Source organism: Dromaius novaehollandiae, chromosome 2 (assembly GCF_036370855.1).
Source record: "Dromaius novaehollandiae isolate bDroNov1 chromosome 2, bDroNov1.hap1, whole genome shotgun sequence".
Lineage (NCBI taxonomy): Eukaryota > Metazoa > Chordata > Aves > Casuariiformes > Dromaiidae > Dromaius > Dromaius novaehollandiae.
This window is the reverse complement of record NC_088099.1, coordinates 113522169-113538470: the sequence shown is the minus strand read 5'-3', so window position 1 is coordinate 113538470 and position 16302 is coordinate 113522169. Positions and strand designations below refer to the sequence as shown.

Genomic DNA, 16302 nt, shown 5'->3' with positions numbered 1-16302 from the left:
CATTTTGGGAGTAGTGCCACAGATGTGGAAAATGCCAGAGGTCTCCTGTCTGCATCCTGTGTTTCCAGCTTCCTGATAGTGAAAGAAAAATCACCAAAAGTCAGCCAGGCAGAAAGAGCTGAACGACAACTCCTACTACTGGCTGACTGCAATCCCCAGCCGCACTGGCTGCTTTCCTCTCCAGCCTGCTTCGCTCTGCCACCTGCCAGCCGGCGGCCGCTCGCACCCCCTCTTAACTGTTTGCGCAAGGTGACTGCACTCCTCTACAAACCGAAATAAAAGCAGTTTAACTGAAGCCAAGCACACACAGCAGTCATCTAACCATCACACACAGTACACCAGAACTGGAGAGCCAGACAAAAGCAGGCTGTCCTCTGACGCGTAGGATTAGTGCGATGGAAGGGCCACACGCGATGCTGCCAGGCTGCAGGCGCGCTGCAAGACAGAGCTGTGGTTCAACACATCGGTGGTTCAACATGTTGCTATTACACCCCCTAGCACGGCTCACTGTTAGGATTAGTCTAGAATCGCTTTGGTTACCAGGGCTCAAGGATCAAAGTTACGAAGAAAGACTGAAAGATTTCTTGCTGCTTCTAGGAGTGGGATGATGCAACACTGATTCTGAAAGTTTTACAAGTTCAGCATGAAGGTGAGATCAAGACTCTCACCACAGTAATTACTTTCAACTGTTTGAGCAGAGAACATGTTTTGTAATGGAAAACTGTGATCTTCTGTAGTTTGCAGACTGCAAAATTCTGCCAGGCACAACAATATTGTAGCCAGTCAGAAAGGAGCTGTTCTGTATACTGAAACTAAGGACAAGGGGAGAAATAATCTGGAGCTTTTCCTCACCTTCCTCATCTAAGCATTCCACGCAAACCTTTAAAAATCAGCTTGTGGATGGGGACAGCTACAGATTTATTTAATGATAAAACTGTCACACAAAGATTAAACATGCCAGAAGTATAAATTTATGCCACAAAACTGTTTAAGTGACTAACACTCCAAAGAACTTTGGTGCTTTCCTTCAGCAGCAATGTGTATTTTGCTCACTAATGAGTATTAATTTCCACACTTTTAAGAGTTCAATCATATATGCTATCTATTTTCATCTGCTGAGTTGACTGGCCACACAAACCTGCATCACTGTTTTCTCCCCCTCCTCCATCTCTGTTCAAAACATGCTCTACCTTTAATTTGCAAGTGAGCCAAGAATAAAGCAAGAGAAACATCACACAGACAGACCAGGTCTACAGACAGACCAGGAAGCAAGTGGCTCTGGAGTTTTATCCTCCCTCTTACTTAGTGACCATGTAACTCTGAACACTTCCTACACTTTGAGGACAATTTATTTATTAACTTACAGCTACATGAAACTGTCATAACAAACAATGTGGGATGCAAGAGTCCTAAGTCTATCCCTAATGAGCCAGTATTAGAGCTTTTATCAATTTGAAGAAACTGTGTTAGGGCAAAAATAGGCTTAGGATTTATAAACTCTTGACAAGTTGATGAAGTCAAGTTTTCACTTAATTCTCCTGATGTAATGTCACAGAGGTGCAGATTTTCAACTTTCAAACAAATACAAATATACAGAATATCTATGAATATACAGATTTCACAAAACTTTAACATAGTTGCACTGAAGTTCAAGTTACAGAATCACAGAATGGTAGAGGTTGGAAGGCATCTCTGGAAATCATCTAGTCCAACCTCCCCTGCTCAAGTAGGGTCACCTAGAGCATGTTGCACAGGATCGCATCCAGGCGGGTTTGGAATATCTCCAGAGAAGGAGACTCCACAACCTCTCTGGGCAGTTTGTAGTTCAGATCTCACAACTCTTCCTCTCTGCTGCCTAGACTTACAACTGGGAGCTGTCTTTAATCCTTCCAAGCTATACCTCTCTGAGGCAAAGGCTTTGATTTTTTCCATCACATTTCTACCTTGCCAGTTGTGGCTCTCAGCATTCCAGGTCTTTTTCAATACTTTCAACACTTCCTCATTCTTCAATCAAATAAGAACTTCTGATGAATTCTTGTTTTGATACTGAAAGACAGCTCTCCAACCTATCTTTCTGAATGCATTATTTCCAGTTCTAAATCCTTCCTTCAGCCACAAATTTTAACTGCATATCACGATAAAAGATCTCTAACTTATTACTATATTAATTGTTATATTAATTTATTTTCTGTCTGCACTGTCACATTCTTACAGTTCATACAGTAATGGATAAATGGGGAAATTCTTCAAATTAAAATACTAACATGCTTTTGTTTTCCCAAAAAAGCCCAGAACCACTTCTGCAAGGTGTATATTTAAAAAGAGAGAAAGAAAGAGGGAGTTTTTGAAACTTAGAAGTAGTTATACAGGCCACTGTTTATTTTAAAACTATATAAACAAAAACTAAAGGCTCAAAATACAAAAACATTTCAGAATAGCTTGTTATATTGAAATTGTATTACTGAACACATAGTATTATCAAAAAGTAGCACTACATAAAGCAGGTTAGGTTTCAATGTTGCAGTAAGTATGAAAAATTATGTGGAACATTTATTGCCATTAAATTAATAGTCACAAAGGTGTTGTTAAAGGAAGTCCATAAATTGCATATATTTGTTTCAAACACTTCTCATACTGATTATTCAGTTTCACAGATTCCTGTACAGCATGCTTTAAATCTTCTATCTCTTCAAAAAAATCCTAAAAAAAAAAAAACTTAGTTTCTTTTAAAGACATTCCCAATAAGAGTTAGTCAACATTTCAGTTGTTCCAGTGTTCAAAGATGCTTTTTTTTAATATATGACTAAGTTGTGCAGCCACAGCTACAGCAAGATGTGACAATCAACCATGACACTACGTAACAGTTTCAAACTTAAAACATAAAAAAAAGATTTATGATACAGTGAACTTTATAGAGCCCAAGATGGAAAACACTATCCAACAGCTTCAACTGGTTAAGAAGATAGTAATTTATAATGAAGCAGGGAATGAAAAAGAACAACATGTCAGCATATACTGAATTTAAAGAAACAGTCCAATATTAAAGTCATAAAACTCAGCCCTGCTGAACTTATTTAATGTCGGCCTATATGGATTCACTTCCTCAGATTGACTCTTTTATAAATATTCTATTCCAAAACATGTAACTTTATAAATAGTTCTACCTGTATGTAATTTAAGCAGGAGATAAGTTCAGCTTCATAAAAAAACACAGTTCAATTACTACGAATATTCATGGCCTGTAGCTTAAATGAAGCTATTTTTTGCTTAGCTCCTGTGACTAAAGTCTGTTGGGCAATTCAGACCCCAACAAACTCAACTTCAATTACAAAGGAAATGCAAGAACAGCAAGCAGAATGTAATCACCCAAGACTTAATTCTATCATTGCACCTATAAACCTTGGAAAGTCCTAGCTATCAAGGTAATGCTGTATCTATTTATACTTGTCATTTTCTCCTGCCTAGTCTTTTGCTTTTTTATTTTTCTAAATAAGCTGCTACATATATTTTAAATAATGTATAGTGATTTAGCCACTATACCTAAAAACTACACTACCTAAAAAAAAGCACACTGATAAATAGCCAAAACCTCAGATTTATTTATTTCTCATCTGAAAAATCAGCCTTTCAGCCACCAGTTGTCCTTAATTTCTAAATGGGACATTTGTCCCTAATTTCTAGATGGGAATCTAGAAACCATTCTCACTAAGTGTTCTACAAGTTTGAGCCAACTTTTTATATAATAATATTATAGCCAACATAACATTATTTAGTTCATGAGAGGGGAGTGCAGGATAAAACAGATTCAAAAAAGAAAAGGCTAGCTATTTTTTTCATTTCATCAAAAGAATGAATTCACAATACTCGGTTCCTGCAAACATGCAAGTTTAAGAATAACCAAAAAAAGCAATTTAAAGAAAGATTTTTTTCAGAAAATAAAATCTTAGGCAAGTACACTAAACTGAGTCCTCTATAGCTAGCTAGCTAAAACTTTCAAACTTTCTCCTCCTTCACCTGGGTAGATAATCTACCACAAAAGCTTTACACCACCCTCCCACCCAAAAGCTTAGAGTTCTACCACAAGCCTAACTTTCCACAAACTGGATATGGTTAAATTGAAGAGAAAATAGTTTTCCTCTTATTGACATCATGAAGAAATAGAAGTGGTAATTCAAAAAATACTTTCAATACCTATACAAATACTTGTTGGAAGGAATTAAGCCAGTTACAAGCAGTTACAATTTCAATGTCATAATAATGTGAGACAAAGAATCTCTCATAAAGGAAACCATATCGTCCAAACATTAAAAAGCAGCATCCTTAAGAAAATCCTGCATTAAAAAAAAAGCATTATTCCTCTTCCTTAACCAAGTAGTATTCTTGGACATTAATGTTTCAAGGAGTCATTCATTTCTTTTTCCTTCTTAAAATGCTACAAACTGATATTTATTTTTATGTGTTTTGCTTGATGACAGCGTATGTTCAGGCTAAAGCTAAGTTTCAGTTCAGACAGAAAAGTTAGCTTTACAAAAATCATCTATTCTTAAACTTGTCCTAAAATAAATTACCTTGTCTAATCCAGCTAATTCATTTCTTAGTGCTCTCCTTTCTGTAGACAACTTTTCATTTTCTTTCTTCAGCTTCTTAATCTCCTTCAACAATAGCTCTATATTCAAATAAAAAATATATACCTTCAACCATTACAGTCAACCTCCCCCTCATATGAATCATATTACAGCTAAAGAGCTGCCTACGTTTTGTGATATTAGAAAATCATGGTTCATCTTTTAAAGTACTTTTTCTTAAAGTGATTTATCCTTAAGAATTGGCCCAGAACATTCCTAGCTACTATGAAAGATGACATGATCTGCCAGCTGAACATTTCCGCACATTCTCAGAAGTTGGGACCTTTTTTTGGCCTACAAGAGGGTCATGCAATCCATTACTGGCCGCAAATGTCTTGAAATTATCTCCATTACATGAGCTGTAAACCATTTTTTCTATGCTTTAAAGTTGAATAGGATTAGGAGGAATAAGGATAAGCAACCTAATCCTATGGACTAATTTATGTGAGAAAGAGCATGCCCAAACCAATATTGTCTGTATTTGTCCCACAGCTTTGTATTGAAGTGTAAGGAGTATTTTAAAGCCAAAAATAGGTTCTCCTGTGAATGAGTGTCTGAAAACCAAAGAATGGAGCAACAAACACTATCACCAAAAGATTTGTATAGATGCCGCTTTATAGAATAAACGATAAATACTGTGGAACACAGCCACACTCCCACCCGTGATTATACTGACATACCAATTTAAGAAAAATAGAAAAGCAGCAAATATTTATTTTTATTACTAAAACAAATGCGGGATTATGAGGTACCATTTTTACACAATAATTTTTCAAAAATGAAAAATATTTGAGATACTGCAGGTTGAAGTGGAAGAAATGGCCTGGAGCATGGCCCTGTATCAGCAATAAAATCCATTCTCTATGGTGGGTATACTGGAGGAAACAGCATCAGAACCATGTGTACCATTACCTAAGTATTTACTGCAACACGATTCCTTCTTTTTATGTATGTGCCTGCAAGATGTTACTTCTCCCTCTGAGGTTTGACTTCTTTTTTCAGAAACAACTCTAGCCTTCTTAGAAACCTTTCTACATTCCAATTGCTCAATTCTTTGTCTCTGCTCTCGAAGATTATGCTCTAGCTCATGAATTTTAATCTGTCAAGAAACTGGAAAATGTTTAAAATGTACAGAACAAACATAGCTCAACTGAGTATGACTGGAAACATACCCTGAATGCAAATCTAGCACTTTCAATAGCTGACTTACAACTAAATTTATCCCAAAAAGCCTGAAAGCAAAAACAATGCAAAAAGTGAAATCTTGCATACATCAAATATGTCTGAATGTATAAATGTACATGCACAAATATTCCTCACAATAAAGTGTGCTTTTATGGCAGCAACTAACCACTTCTGAGAAAAAGTCATATAATCTCATCATATTGAATATTCAGGTACAAAGGAATGAAGCACAAGTTCACAAACTGCTAGGAAGAGACAAATTAGACTGGACAAGTGTATAGCATGATGCCTGATCCATGCCAAAAGAGGCAATACCCTCTTGAAGCTTCTTCTATCTTCTTGCACCACACCACACCTTTGCTCCAGTTCTGATGCCAGCTTGCACAGCAAGCCAACTGATCTTGCTTCCTGACAGAAAAAAATATTTGCCTTTTCCTTTTTGGTTAGCTTACTGCTGGATTTCTGAAATGAAGAGGTTCACTAGGTATACAGGAAAATATCAAGGCTAGGGTAAAGAGAGAGGAAAGACGCACTGACAGTTGGGAAGATGGATTGGTAGGTGAGTAGAGAAAAAACAAGGAAAGGGGAAACATACTAGTGACAAATCACTCAAAATTACCCTGCTGACTATTTACTCTTTATCTCAATGGCATGAGAAACAGGAAGAAGAAAAATGGGCATGAAAAACATGGTCCGATTTTACAAATGTAAGAACCACTTTTCAGTCTACCTAAAAAGTCTATTTTTGGCTATTTGACACCACCGTCTACAAGTTCTACTTACAGTGAGATTTTTAATTGTTTCACTTTGCTCCTTGTTTGTTTTGATTTCTTTAATGTAACATTTCTGGAGATTATTATACATCTGAAGTAGTCTAAAAACAGAAGAAACATATGAATTGCAACAAAGTATGAAAGCTAATAAACCATTACAATAAATTGTGCATCCTTTACAAAGAAGTACTACAGACATTCCAGAGAGATCACATGGACTGTGGTTGTATTGTAGAGATTTGTACGGAAATATTAAGATTGGTATGAATGAAGTGTGACTGGAAATGCAGGTGAGAGAGACAGAAAGAGAAAGCACCAGAAAAAACAGCAGAGCAAATTAAAAGAACGGCCTGTACTGACTGCAGTCAGTCAGAGGACCCTGTTGTTTCTGTCCAGCCCAGAGGGCCACACCTGGGGAGATATCAGCACAGACAACTCTTTAATGGGAGACCCTACACATTAGCAACAGGAGAGGGGCAACAAGTCTGCAGCATGCCACATATACCATTCCTTTCCCTGTTAACACAACAGGGACAGGGAAAGACCACTCCTAAAGAATATATATATTTAAAAAAAAAAAAAAAGCCTGTTCTAAAGCTAGTTTCTTGTCACAAATCAAGAACCCACACGACATGATAAGGACTCATGAGGAAGCGTCCCCAGCCCTCTCTGTTGCACACAAACAGTCCTGGCCAGATGACATGAACACAACTCCTTGTTTGTGAGTATGTGGGGGTGAGAGTTTAAGTGAGTGAAATGTCCAAGAGAATGCACATGAGTGGGTAAAATCAACTAACCTATGGATTTGTAAATTAACACTATCTTTCCCTTTCGTATAACCTTGGCTTGAGTTCTGTGACGCTAATTTCCTACAGTATTTCATAGCATTCAAACTACATATATCAGGGCTATAAATGAACTGATAAATATGAATAGACACAAGAGCTGGTGTTCATACCAGGTCATGACTGCACACTACAAACAGGGTAAGTGACACAAGCACAAGACAGCTTTGTGAAATAACATACAAATTGATGCTAGAACGAACTGTAAGTTAGGTTATCTACATGCAACCTAATACAAAGCAGGTCCAGCACTACATTCAAAGAACAACTCAGGCTTCTTCAACGTACGCATCTAACCAGAGATTGAATGCAAAGCCCAGAGGCAGACACCCAGCCTCCTGTAGACATCCATGAAGAGAATCTGGTACACTATAAAACAAACCTCATTGAAAATAGTACTATCCTATAAATTATGCATATATACACATATATATATATACACATGTTTAAATCATATATCTAGCTAGCTAGCAATAATTTTTGTTGTAGATTTTTAATCTAAAATTGTATTCTTTCCCTTTCTCAGTAACTTCCTTAGCTCATTCAGTTTTGCTCAGTGAAAGATGTGTAACAGAAGTCCATTTTGTTAAGATTTAGTATTTCCTTTCAAAATTTAAATAAAACAATTTTCCATTCTGTAACACGACAAGAGTACTCTAAACTCTTTCAAAGGCTGAAAGAAACTTCCACAATAGAGTTAACAAAAATTCAAATGATTTATCAAGAACATCTCTCTTCTATGGAGGTGTGAACATACTTCATTAATTCTGTGAAGCAGCAGTTTGCTAGCACTCACCTGACACTTTCACTCTCTAGATTGAGATCCTTGCTGTGTCCACCCTTATGCCATAAGTGGGATTCTGTTTGAACTTGAACACTTGAAATAAACACAGTAGTTTAATGAAACTCGATTTTACAATTTTAATCGTAATCACATAAAACATCTGAAAAAGTCTAAATTACTTTTCACTTTGATTTTACAACAGAGGATGATGAACGCATCAAAACTTAAACTTGGAAATTTTGCAAACAGGTATTTGAATCTTGTCAGGACACCTTTCAAAACACTAGAACTATAGTTTTTAGGTCATCCAGGTCACAGCTTCCAAATCTTTTAAACACTATCGATGCAAGTGAACTATCTTACCACTGTTCCTTACCAAAATAATCTAAAACTCTCTACAGCTAGGCAGCGGCGGCACACTGGCAATGCAGAGGTATCCCTAATAGATATTAAAACTGTCTGTTTTACTATGACAGTGAATTTTGTCCAAGTCGCCCCAGTTATCCTTTCTTTGTTCCTTTACCTCTGTGCCTCCGGTATCACTCATTCCCACCATCCTGTTCATCGATAACCATTCAAAAAGGGAGAGCAGATAAGGTCTAAAAAATGATAACACAGTGCAAGTGCTGAAGCACTGCACTTCTTTAGCTACAAAAAATAAAATGTTTGACCGTAATTCTTACTCTCTGCTTGTGACATAGTCATGCATTAACTGCTGCAGATGCAGTTTCTCTTGGAACTGAGCCAAATTCTTTTCCAGCTCTTTATTTTTTATGTGTAGTTTTTTCAATTTCTTGAGCAACTGTTCATTTTCATCACTGAGCTGAAAAGCAAGAGAATAAAAAAAAAAAAGCAACATTTTCAGATCAAGTATTAATGGGACTGTTAACATTTCAAAAATAAATTTTCCTCACACAAATTCACTACATTTACCATGAACTTTATATATGTATAAAGCAAAATGGCAGAAAAAGTAACTGGCTTTATTTTTATTTTAGTATGACTAAAGCTGAAAAATTAATAGCCACATTAGCAGAGTTACTTGCACACACATTTGCTGAACCTAGCTCAGCAGTATATAGCCAGGCCTATCACTTCATCTGTGATCCACATGCAACTAACTATCATGCGCTAACCTACAGGGTTTACACATAAATTCAGTATGCATTTCAGATATGCAAAAATTATGCTGTTAACTGCTGCTCCATCAGCTGAAGAAATAACAGTGACACAAAACAGCGCAGCCCGCTTTAAGCGTTACGCTCGTCCCTAAAGGCAAACCCGTGCAGCTCCAGGCCGAGGGCCGCCCTGCGCCCAGGCATTCCCGGTGCCTTCCGCCAGGCGGGGGCGGGGAGGAAGGCCCTCCCGCGGCGCTCCCAAGAGCTGTGGCGCGGAGGCAGCGAGGCGGGGGCGAAGGGCGAGGCCTCCCCGCTGCGGACGGGGGCGCGGGGGGGCTCCAGGCGGGCCCCCAGCACCGCAGGCCGCCTCCCTGGGGCCCACTCACTTGGAGACACCTGTGCACCGAGGGCAGCGCCATGGGCCCGGGAGCGCCGCCACGGGCAGGACGCCCCGGGAGGGAGCGACGCCGGGAAAGAGGCGAGGCCTCGGGCCTTCAGGCTGGTGAAGGGACAGGGACAAGGACAAGCCTCACGGCCTGCTGCCGCCCTCCCCCAAGCGCCGCCGCCGCCGCCGTGCGCCCGCGCTATGGAAGGCCCCCAAGTAGCTGCCCCAACACTGCCTGCACCACCGCTCTCAGACAAGCGCCTAGGCCACCAAACCCGGCCGGCACAGGCTGCCAACAGCGCGTGATGTCATAGGCAAGCGCCTGCGCCCTATCAGGGCCCCGACGCTAACCCGCCCCCCGTTGCCAGGGAAACGAGCAGCGGCGGCGGTGGCGGCCCGGTCTCCTCCGCCCCCTCCTCCCCGCCCGCAAGGCGAGGCGGGTGGCCCCGCGCCTCCCGCCCGGGACCGGGCTGCGGAGGCGGCAGCGGCTTCACCCCTTCTGCCCGGCTCCGCCGGGGCTGCCTTCCTCCTCCGCCTCGGGGCGTTTCGCGCCCGGCCCGCACCGGGTGGTGACGGCAGGGGCGGCCCCGGTGCCCTGGAACTAGAATTACTGCAGCTGTGGGCCACAGCCTCTGGAGCGGGCATAAAAACACCCACTCTCTGCTCGCTCCTTTAAAAAAATCTCAGCGCTTTTACTTAAAATTTTATTTGCCACAATTAACAATAACAATCTGCCACAATAATAATGAGTGTGTGGGATTGAAAATACAGTTACTGATATACATGGACACATATGTACATCCACACACAAAATTATACCTCTACAAAAGCACACCCTGTGTCTCCCCCCCATCACAACAAAAGTCGCTGTACAGACTTTTCAAGAAGTGTCTCCAGTGCAGGAGTGCGGTAGGAGTACCTGGAGGTACCTAGGAGGCCTGGCAATGTTGTTACCTGATGTGTTTTTTGCACCCTTAGTACTTTTGGATCTTGATACTAGAGTTATGTGGTATTTTAGCATTTATCTTTGTATGCCTGTGTGGCAGACCAGGCAGGAGGGGACAGCATGGGCGACATGAGAGCATTCCGCTCTGAGGACAGACAGACCGACCTCACAGGTACTCCCCAACGGATGGCACTCCCCAACATAGCAAGATTCACCCATCACAGCCACACTGACTCAAGGCAGTAATTAACTGCTGCTGGTGTCAGTAGCCCTTCTTATTGACAGTCTTTTCTAATTCTCTGACTCCTTCATAGTCTCACCAAGTCTTTTTTGTTCTCTTTGTATAAAATGTTGCCTCTGTTGTTACTTTGGGCCCAGCACATGTTGTCATCTTCTTTGGCGCAAAACATGGCCAGATCCCACCTGCCCCTCTCTCTCCCTGTGTGGCCTCCCCGGTCGTAGGGCCCAGCAGTTTCTGCGAGGAACCTTTCCGATCTGGGCAGAGACAGGGAGACAACAGCAGCTCACTACTGCCCACCACGGGCCTACAACTGGCCTAAAACATGCTGAAAGACAAACTGGTCACACCGGCTCAACGTTTGGCTGCACTGGGAACTGTGAACATTATGAGGATACGCCAGGCGGCCCACCCCCCTAGCCGCAGGGCACTATCCCAGCCTCTCTCCTGCTCCGCAGTCCCGGATCAGCCCAGCACCCAGCCAATCCCTTGCAGTTGGCTCCAGGGTCACGGTACAAGGTAAAAGTCACTGTGCTGAGCTCTGGATATAGAAGAGTCACGCATGAGCTGTGGGCCACGTAACAATCTAGGCATGCGTGGGAGGGAATGACATGCCCATGCCGTAACTGCTGCCAAGCCTCTACCTGTGAAGATTTCTTCATTGTTTCCATAATTCCAGAAGCAGCCATACAGTACTACCGATCGTTGCAGCCCATGACAAATCACCTTGTCCCTAAATGGTATGGCAACAAAATTGCTTCTTCAATGAGGAACAAACATTGAATAAATTAGAAGCTAAAAGATCAGTACTATGAAAACTACACAGATATTCTCAATAAAAACAAAGAAGGAAGCAACCAGCTACAATAAAGAGAAAGATTGTGGGAGTATAATAGGGCACTAGCTGAATACAAGTCAGCAATGCAACAGTGCTGCAGAAAAAGGCAAATCCCATTTTTAGAAGGATTAGCAGTATCATGAGAGGTAATTACTCAGCTCTATTCAGTCTATCCAGCACAAACAAGATCTCAGGTAGGGTCATGAGGAGAGACCAGAAAATGAGCATAAAAACCACATGAGGTATAAAGCACACCATATCAGGAAAGGCTGGGGTTTGTTTAGTCAAGAAAATAGAGACTGACAAGGAACATTTTATCTGTCTTTATCTTTGGTTGTTTAAAGCGGGGTAATAAAGCAGGGTAATAAAGCAGGGTAAAATTGTTCCCTATGTCCTCTAAAGGAAGGATGAATGGAAATAAAGCTACTTTGTGACAGAGATGATGTAGGCTGGATGATAGGGAAGATTTCCTTAATATCAAGGCAGAAAAATACATGGCACTTTTCCTTCACTAGATGTTTTAACAAACTAAGAAACAATCTATCAAGTATGGCTTTGGATGCAGGTGTATCTAGTGCCCATGGCATACTGGCATACAGCAAGTAGACAAAAATATCATTTTAAAGCAACATTTTAGCTTTAGCTTTTAGCACAACATTTCTAAGATTCTTCATTATTACCTGAACACCACAGTGTTTCAGTTATTTAAAAGACAGCAAGCATTCATAATTCTGATATCTTGCAAAAGTGTTTTTAAAATAACTATTTTAAAAGAACGTTCCAAGTGACAAAGGAAAGCCTTACTATAGGGCAGTGTGGTACAGAAAGATCAGCATAGCAGAATCCAGCATATCCAATATATCAATTTCTTACTGTAGACAGTATGAGTAGGAAAATAATTTTTTCCTCAAAATTGGGAATGTCCTGAGTGTTCACAGTTGATTAATAACATAGAAGGGAAGGCTACTTGAATATCAAAGAATAGTATTTATTACAGAACCTGCAAGGCTTGCTAGGACTCATGTTCCTATGGTACCTGCATGTTTGGGGGTTTTTTTATTACTATGGGTGGAGCAGTAAAACAACAAGAGGAAGAAGCACAAACGGATTAATCCAAGGCTTCCACAGAAGCTAGAACTGGCACAGAAAGAAAGGGACAGCATTGAGCAAGAACTCAGAGAGAACAACCTAGAAAGGTGAGAAGTAGCTGAGAAAATGAACCCAAGATATGTCCTGGGTCATTCTTAGATGTGAAGTCTGCAGACTCCTTTTCTCCAGCCTTTCTACAAATACAGTAACTCATTCTGGGCTCACTGCCTATTTCCTGCCTACCCAAGAGTTGACAACAATGCAGCAGCTATGCACAATTTTTTAGATGCAAACATTTTCAGAACTTGAAAAAGTTACCAGTATAATATCTCTATCCTACAGGCTGAAAACCAAGGCAGAGAAAAGTTGGGAAATGAGCCAACAGAGCTAAAAGGGAAACAAGAATTACTGATTTCTGTCTTGGACACTGAGCTACATCCTCCCTCTGTTCCGCTTCTCTGTAGCTGGCAAGGGAATTGAAGATTGATGGAGGAAAAAGACAACAGCCAGGCTTCTGAACTGTGCAGCTAGACCTACGAGGAGTTTGTGTAAGATTCAGATTTGATTAAACAAGCACTGATTCAAATGACCTAAAAAACTACCTGTTTTTTAGGTCTTACCAAACTCTTACCAAAAGCTACAGCTGAAGTTTTATCTCAGCTACTGCTGATGTTTTATCATATGCACTATGATCAAACAGAAGTGGCCACTGATTTTGGGTGGCTCCACTTCAAAATTAGCATCCATTCTTCTAAATTAAAACTACTCGAAAGATCTGCAAAAATGGCCCAAGGCTGGGAAACGCTGGGCATCAAATGCTGAGGCATCCAAATCAAAAGGTAATGTTAGATTGTATGCACTTACAAACCACAGAAAGACTTTCACGTACTTAATTAGCAAACCCTCATTTTCTAGAGATACTAACAATACATGATGTTTTTAAAAACTTGTCTGTGCCAGTAAATATATGAAATGCTATGATATTTACTTCCCACTGTAAACAATTATAGCAGAAGCATTTTCCTACACTATTATTCAGTTGTTTTGTGAACACATTCTTTTTTTCTTGCATTTTTTCTTCCAACTCAGCGTGGTAAGAACAGAGACACATTTCATGCTGGCATATGTGAAAATGTCATTGATTCCAGTGGTGCTGAGTCTGCTACTTATTGCAAAGAGCAGGAATATGACCCATAGCACTTTTTTCAGCTATGTGTGCACCAAAACCAATTTGTCAGAAAAGCTCTGAGCATAAGATTAATTGATGCAACCCTATAATAACTCCAAGCATAGCTTTTATTTTTCCATGCAGATTAAAGGGCAGTATGTGTCCTTGTGACTCTCAGACATTCTTACTATCCTCATGAGATTTTCCAGGAATTAAATTCTCCAATGAAAATGTATATGCTCTTGTAAGAACACATAAAAATTTCATCTGTCCCAAACTAATCTCACTTTTATCTCAGCCACCAGCTTTACCAATAAAGACTCCTGAATCTCTTTCAGTGGGGAAGATGGCAACACTCATGCAGTCCTCCTGCCTGTTACATTCTTCAGCATAATCAATGTTATCAATCTCTCAGCCAAATGCTAACTGACAATCAAGGAACAATCTCAAGCAAAATGGCCAACACAGGGGGAGAAAGTCCCTTTCTCATTCTTGTTTTGAGCTTGGATCAGAAAGTAATAATCCAGAGTCTGTATTCAGGAATCTTCCCCTGAATAGGAGGTAGTAGCCTATTTTTCCTGAGCCTTGGCACAACTACAGAGGAGAGCTAAACCTAAAAGTTCAGAATTCAGTTCAAAAGTTGAACATATTTCCAGTATATCAGGATGAAAAGCACAAAGATCTTGAATTTAGGATGACTATTTGCAGAATTACAAATAATTTTTTCTCATAACACATAAGAATAAAGGGAAATCAATTTAACCATAAAGCTGACAAACCGATTGGGGTAATACTTTTTAAACAAAATTAGACTACAAATATCCCTGCCACGGTATCCTGACAGAAGTTCTCTATTACCTACAGTGGTAGAAAGATCAGATCATAACACTAGTTTGTTTGGGATTTGGGAATTTTTTCTTTCTTTTTGTATTTTCAGTAAATAATGTTCAAAAATAACATTGACATGCACATGGTAGACGTTGTCTGTCACTTCTGCGTTCAATGCTAGGGAAAAAGACTTTTACCACATCTTATTCTTGACCCACAGACATTACCTAGGAAAAACAACAGCTTGGGACTGTATTTACTTTGTCCACAGAGTTCTCTCTGGAGAAGAAAAACATCTTTCAATGGAGAATCAAAGGCAATCACAGCCCAGGAAAGCTATCTCAGCCATAGCTCATTCTTAGGTTTCAATATTAACAATAATAATATTTAGCTCTCAGCATTGTTCATCTATCTGTATGTGTTATACTTCTCAATGTAGCAGTTGTGTTTAGCATTAATAGTTTTCCTCTAGAAAACACTGCAGGACACCATTTTATAATTAGATCTGCCTGTCAGATCTTGAAGCCAGTATCCTGATTTCCATATTAACAAGCTCCTGAAACAGATTTGAAGGCAGAATTCTGTACCAAATGTTTGAGACTACCTTGTGGTTAGTTTGTGGCAGAAGGGAGCATATAGCAGGCACTCTGAGCAGCAGATCTGGGGGCCTTCTGGATACAGAGAAAGGTGGTCAGAATATGGCTGTGCATGACAGGAAGTGAACACAGGAAACAACTAATGCAGCAGTTAGTTAGAATGGTGCAGACTGGAAACATATTAATGAGCATTATGAAAAATGGTGCCAGGGCTAAGAATTCCTATTTGTTTCTGATAAAGCAGAATGAAAAATGGGATTCAGCTGGGATCAGTACAGTTCTTCTAGGGATTCTAGCAAGGAAAGAGAGTCTCCTTACTGTTTACCTTCCCTTCTTGTGCACTCAAACAACAAACCAAAAATCTGGACCAAACATCCTCTTTATGAGCTATAAAATCTATCACCACAACGTGACCGTTACACTGAACTTAATATTGTAGTAGTTTGCACAAACAAAAAGTTTGTCATCTGGGTTACCTCTTAGAGGCAGGCTCAGTCTCAAACTTCATTCTTCATGAGATACTGATAAAAGCTCCAGGGAAAAGGGCCAGAAACAGTAACCAGCAATTTTATATGACTAATCCAATATAATCCTGTGCTGTCTAAAAAGACCATCTGCATGGAATCACACTGAAGTGCTTTAATAACAGTGCAGCAAGTCACTGGCTGTCATGCTGAGGAAATGCTCTTTTGCACTGTCAAGCTAATAATTCCAAAAGATTATTTCTTTTTTTTCCTCCCTGTTTTTATTAAAGCTGTAGTTACTTGCTCTCACATTTACTTAAGAAATCATCCATCAAACCTGTAGAGTGCCAAGGATGCGTATTTGGAGACATCTGTGGATTTGACATTGATGGCTGGCTAGCTATAGGTAGCCACCCTCTC

General features: G+C 40.1%; 1 protein-coding gene across 12 annotated transcripts in view; it reads right to left on the bottom strand.

The window, feature by feature from the left end:
* Nucleotides 1-16302, bottom strand: part of MPPE1 (metallophosphoesterase 1) — a 32078-nt gene that overhangs the window by 11246 nt on the left and 4530 nt on the right. For 2 of the 12 annotated variants that reach the window (XM_026094343.2, XM_026094344.2), the window contains exon 1: nucleotides 1-2571. The exons of 2 other annotated variants lie outside the window; for them this stretch is intronic. The gene's annotated coding sequence lies outside the window, so the exon portion shown is untranslated. 8 more of the 12 variants (XM_064507186.1, XM_064507185.1, XM_064507184.1 and 5 more) reach the window with 8 other exon arrangements.